Source organism: Phodopus roborovskii, unplaced genomic scaffold, assembly GCF_943737965.1.
Source record: "Phodopus roborovskii unplaced genomic scaffold, PHOROB, whole genome shotgun sequence".
In the NCBI taxonomy this organism is placed as follows: Eukaryota; Metazoa; Chordata; class Mammalia; order Rodentia; family Cricetidae; genus Phodopus; species Phodopus roborovskii.
In genome coordinates, this window is record NW_026125531.1 from 51,193 (window position 1) to 57,591 (window position 6,399).

Genomic DNA, 6,399 nt, shown 5'->3' on the forward strand with positions numbered 1-6,399 from the left:
CCAAAAAATACATTCACTAAAGCACAGTGGAATGAAACTATCAAGAAAAATAGAGGATAATAAGAAAAATGTTGAAAACAGACAGAGAAAACTATCAAATCACACAAATATTGACCCATTAGGTCAGTACCATCATTCGTAAAATATAAATCTATAGGCCTGGAGGAAATAGGAAATATATTAAAAGTGATGAAAAAAGTAATAAACAGCATCTTGTATTTTTAAACCTTAGCTAAAGAAACGTATTTCAGACTTTTGAAGTGACTTGGTATTCACTTATTATGAATTCTAATACGATATATAATTTTCTCACACACAACTATTGCTATATTTTAATATATAAAAACATAAATCACATTATATGTTCTATAATATGTGCAGCAACCCATGTTTTTTTATATCTATTATTGTGTAGTATGTAAATTTTACCCATGTGTATATTTAATGTGTAGATTACGCAACACTTTAGGTTACATAGATTCATGTCTTGGTAGATAAAGTATAAAAATCTAATATTTTAACCTACTACTGGTCATTAACGAGATCTGACCTCTTTTTACCAGATTTTACATTCTACTTTTCATATATCATGTAATTTTGAAACAATGTACATGTTTTGGGTAGAAATATATCCAAGGCATTTTAAAATAATATCCCAGTGCTCACATGCTAATCATTCTCTAGAACATCTTATACAAATTCAGAGAGTAAAAAAACCACAGTCCAATTAACAAAACAAGAACAGCCTCATTGCATGAGGATTTGATGAGTTGGGCACACTCCCAGCTCCCTGAGTTATTGTTAGAAGCAAAATTGTGGAAACACTATGATTTGGCATTCACTTTTGAATAGCCATTATTGTTGTTCAGATTGCTTAAACAGTTCAACCACACATATTTAATCGCTACAGAGAAATCTTAATTTTAGGGAGTGATAAGTAATCAAGATCATAGAAAAAATTAGCTTGTCCTAAAATAAGCACAACATATTATTAGGCTTCAAGTGAAATTTTAATTTATTTTTTCATAGGAAATAGAACTAATCTGTGGTGGGTGTTGTTTGCATTATTACACAATATCACCGACTCTTTTAAAGGAGTATGATAGGCATTTAAGTATAAATTACATTACACATCATTTCAGGGGTTTTTATAATTTCCAAACTAGCTCTCCACTCACAGTCACAGGAGAAAATGTGGGTATTTCAAAAGAACTCAAGCTATTCATAGAGGAACCTATTTGACTTTGTAATGTAGGAGGTCTGCCTTGAAGATCATTTTATCAATTTTTCAGCCAACCACTAAGGACTTATCATGGGTAAAATGAGGCTGGGCAATGTGAATAGTGTCCCTTCATGATTTTTTATCAATACTATGGGACTATCTAGAGGCAATAAGCCACACCCATTGTCTATGGCACACTTCCCTGTTGTGCTAAGTGTGAAGGAGGAAAGCAGCCACATTTGCACAGATCACTATTTTGTTCCTGGTGCTGCATAGAGATTTCTATTTATATGAACATATAAAGGTAGAGATTCCTTGCCTCTATCTAGGCTGAAGGGACATTTGCTTCCTGAGATCTGAATGAGAAGCATTTCATGTCACAATTAATATATATAGAAGGCATATAAACCAACGGTGGCTCTATTACTCAATTGTCACTGATAGGAAGCTGGTGGCAAAATTACTCTCCAGAGGTCATAACTAACTCCCTACCCATGCTTTTCATTTATCCACTTTTCAAGACAAAAAGGAATTTCTACCATCCGTGGGATTATAAATTCAACCTGGGATCTGAATAGAATATTGGGTACCGTTTTTCTTGCCTTTACCTCTCATCGTGGATGATGAAGATATTGCCACTGGAGTTCAGCTATAACAACATAGATGATTAATATGTGGTTTAATTGGTTTTGCTGTATGATCAGAAGCCAAGACTTAATGATAGTTCCCCCACCCTCTATGTTAATATGAACCCCCGTGATGTGGTCCCTGAGAACAGCAGTCTTATGATATGAAGGGCTTTTGATGGGCAGAAGCATTATAAGGAAACTGAAAGTACAAGGTTAAATTTGGCTCCTGAAACTTTCAATTAATTAATACTATGCCTTTAAGAATTTGTTTGTGTGTGATGTAAGTGTATGTAGGTGTTCTGACCTTTGTGCGTTTGTACGCTTGTGGCTGTGAAAGCCAAAAGCCAAGGTCACGAATGTTCCTAAGTCTCATCCTCACATTTTTGAGACAGGATGTCACTGAATCTGAAGTTTATAGATTCGGCAAGATTAACTGGGCAGTAAACCCTGGGGATTCTCCTATCTTTACCCATCCTGGGCTCACATTACAAGCTTTCACCACCACACCTGGCTCTTTATGTGCTTTCATAACAAGCATTTTACTAACTAAGGCATCTCCTTAGCTTCTTTCTCAACTTAAATGAACAAACAAACAAAAAGAAGCCTTGTTTTGACTCTGATATAAAGGAATGGATTTGAAATCATTACCTTTGTATTTTTCAAGCATGCAAAAGCTATTGGTCAAACTTTGTGGAAAACAGACATTAAGCCTTAATGTTAGAAAGAGTTACCGCTGTTCACTCTTTAGAGAACAAATGCTCGGCATAACAGGCTGTACTCAAAGGGGCTGGATAGGAAGAGTAGTAGCCTTCACTTCCTCTGCCACCGTGCTGACACATAGCTGGCTTAAGGACTCACTCTGTTTACTGCAAATCAAACTGCCCCCTGAGGTACTGTAACTAAGCACATGCCAGAAAATCAGAATATGACATGAGAAAACATCTCTCCAGTGAGCTTTCAATTCCCTGTCCTTTAGCTGTCTTCCCGTGGGAGAGTTTTAGGAAGAGCTCTCATAGCCCAAAGGTTGGCTTTGTACAGAACTATGATTGTTCAGGTACCAGAACAATCCACTTTGACTAAACCTTCTGCAATTTCAAAATTAAAAGGTAAAAGACATGGGATTTTGGAAATATCTTCGCAATAAATATCTAAAATATACCTCCCTGCTGGCTATAGAAATATTTTATCTATATTTTAATAATCCTCCTTAGAACCATTCTACTGTCTGGAAACCCGTTGGGAAGGCATGGACAATACACAATCCTCTCTCACTCTTACTGCTGAACGAGTGGCTAAAGGGCAATATAAACAAGTAACAACGATGAAGCAAATGTAGTATACAACCAGCATGCTCGCCCACTTATGGAAATCTCAATGTGACCCCTACATTCAAATTAGAGCTACTCCAGCGACAGTACTGCTGCATATCTGTTTGTCTAACTCAGAAAGGGTAACTCAGGATATCTGAATTTAATCATTGGAGCCTAAATTGTTAGAGCTCACTCTGTCTGGAACAGATATCTGAAGCTGCCCAAGAGGATATGTTGGAAAAGGATGCCTAAAGTACTATTAGTTGCAAGAAAATATCCTGTAACAAACTTACTGAAAATAGGTAAAATCAAAATAGCACCCAACACTATATTTTAAGTTTCTGCATATTTACATTTAGAGAAGAAATATTTCTAATTAAAACGTATTTATTAAGTTGTACAGAATTATTTTCCTTAAAGAAGAAATGTTAAATCTCATAATAACTTAAAACTAAACCTTTTTCTTAGAAAGTGTAAGAGCCAGAGGTGGTGATTGACTACAAGGAAATAGCGTCTCCTGGACACACAGGGCAGCTGCATATCAGACAGTTAGCAGTTAGGGAGGCATGAGCAAAACCTATGAGAGGCCAAGCCAAACCAAATCCCAGCATAAAGTAGGGAGCTTGGCACACAACCCCACACTTACTGTGGAGCGATTGGCAATTGTTAACTTCTGGGAAATGGAGAGACAGTTCTCTTTAAGCATGTAGCTGCTGATATATTGACCACTCTCCAGTAGAAGACCACACATTCAGGAATGTTTGAACAATACAAGTTGGTCTTGATGAATTAATAATATATATATATATATATATATATATATATATACACATACATACATACATATATATACATGCATACATACATACATATATATATGTATATATATATATATATACATATATATATATGAACATAAAGTTGTAGGGTTGGGACTGAAAAACATTGGGAGGTGGGGGTGAATATTGTCAAAGCATGTTGTATGAAACTCTCAAAGGATTAATTAATTTTTTTTCTCCTACTCCTTTCCAAGTTGAAATTTCAGTCATATTTGTATTAACTGAGTTTGTATTGTTAATGTAGTAATTAAAATAAAATTGCGTATTGACGGGTGTCGATATGATTGCTCATATCAAAACTCTTCAGTCAATCTACTTTAGAACACATGGCAAATTTGAAATAACACAGAGAGAAAGCACTTGGGTCTATGCTTCTCAGGAAAACACTCAACCCCCATTCCCCTGAGTAGGCACTAGCTGGAAAGGGACTCTCGTCTAAAGCTACCAGACTAATGCGGTGTTTCTCTCTCCTCTCAGGGGCTGATGTTATCAACTTTGATGGCCACGTTGTGTTACCATACCGATTCAGAAACAAGAAGATGAAAACACTCAAAGATGTCATTGCTTTGAAATTCAAGACCTCTGAAAGTGAAGGAGTCGTGTTGCACGGTGAAGGACAGCAAGGGGACTATATTACCTTGGAACTGAAAAAAGCCAAGCTGGTCCTCAGTTTAAATCTAGGTTTGTTGTGATTGTGTGTGTGCGTGTGTGCATGTGTGTTTGTGTGTTTTAACCATCTTGGAAATATTTATGAGGAAGGGGCTGGAGAGATGGCTCAGCAGTTGAGAGCACTGGCCGCTCTTGCAGAGGACTCAGTTTCAATTCCCAGCACCCACATGCCAGCTGACAAGTGTCACCCCTGGAACTCAAGGTCCATGGGATTTAATGACAACTTTTGATCTTCATGAGCACCAGGTATAGAAATAGTGAACACACATACATGCAGGCAATGCACTAATATATATAAAATAAATAAATGTTATACAGCCCCTTAAAATTATTGACAATTGTTTTTCATCTGAGGAAGCAGATTTTCTATTTGTATGCCTATTTCTGTTAGTCATCTTTATCTCGCTGTGACAAAATAGCTGAAAAAAATTACTAAAAAGAGGGAAGATTATATGGGTTCCTGTTTCAGATGCCTAAATCTATAGTTGCTGGAGCCATAGTTGTGGGCTTTTCCTGAGGTAGAACATCATGGGGGAAAAAAAGCATGGGGGGGACAAATATGATTGTAGGGACCAAGAAACAAGAGAGTGGAAGAAGGTAGAAACAAGATAGCTCTTCAGTGTCCCACTTTCTATAGCCTATTTCTTTCAACCAGCATCTACCCCTGTCACCTCTCAGTATCACAATCAAATCATATTTCAATGGTGAGTTGACTGAGCCATCCATGAGGTTAAGGTAATCATTATCCAATCTTTTTTTTTTTTCCTAAACCTCGTCAGCTGGTATCAAAGGTTTTGGGGGAACACTTTAGATCCAACCCATAGCATTACTCATTCAACAAAATGTTTGTTGAAACACTTATACTATGCTCAGTGTTACAGTAGCTGGTAGCATGCATCAGAGAACAGAAAGACAACATCTCATTAAGTTTGTGAACTACTCCAGTAGGAAATAAGTTCAGTAAGCATGGATTCTGTTGAGCTCAGATTTAAACGTCACCTTAAAAAGCCATAGGACCATTGTCAGAACGTATGAGGGAAAATCCTCTATTAGGAAAAAAGAACCCCCCAGCATTCAAGATAGGACCTAAGTACTGGGGGTGGCATGAAGGAAATAGAAGAGAGAAGACTGTGCAAGGAGCGATCATTGCTTATGGGGCGAAGAGCAAACTGTAGGGGATACATGCAGTACATTTCTGAAAACAAGAAAGGAAGTTCAGGAGATGGAGACGGTTCAGGATTTGTAGGATGCTAGCATTGCGGATATTAAGAATGAACAGCTCACTTCAGAGGTACACTGAGACTCTTATGGAAAGAACCAAGTCAGCATGAGAGTCAAAGGAGACATCTCCATGCCTGGGAAGAGGTGGTGCTGACATCCATGGAAAATTACCAGGGGAAATAAAGAGAAATGTATCAGAGAAATTATGTTAGTGGTAAATCCAGCATGAGCCATGATGAAGAAAAGGAGAGAAACAAAGACTAATTCCTAGGATTTGGGCTCAGGCACTAAATGAATGGCTAGTGTCATTCTCAGAAATAGAAACTAAACAGAGGGCAGAAGGGATTACAGGGATTAGCGGGAAGGCAGTACTTTTGAGCTGCCTATGAGTAGACAAAAGGTGTTACTATGGGGTCAATTACAGCGTATCAGAGGATAATACATGATGGGGGGGTGAATTTAGCAGTGGAGGAGAGCGGAGAAGTGAAGGGTGTGTAGAATCCCAGAAT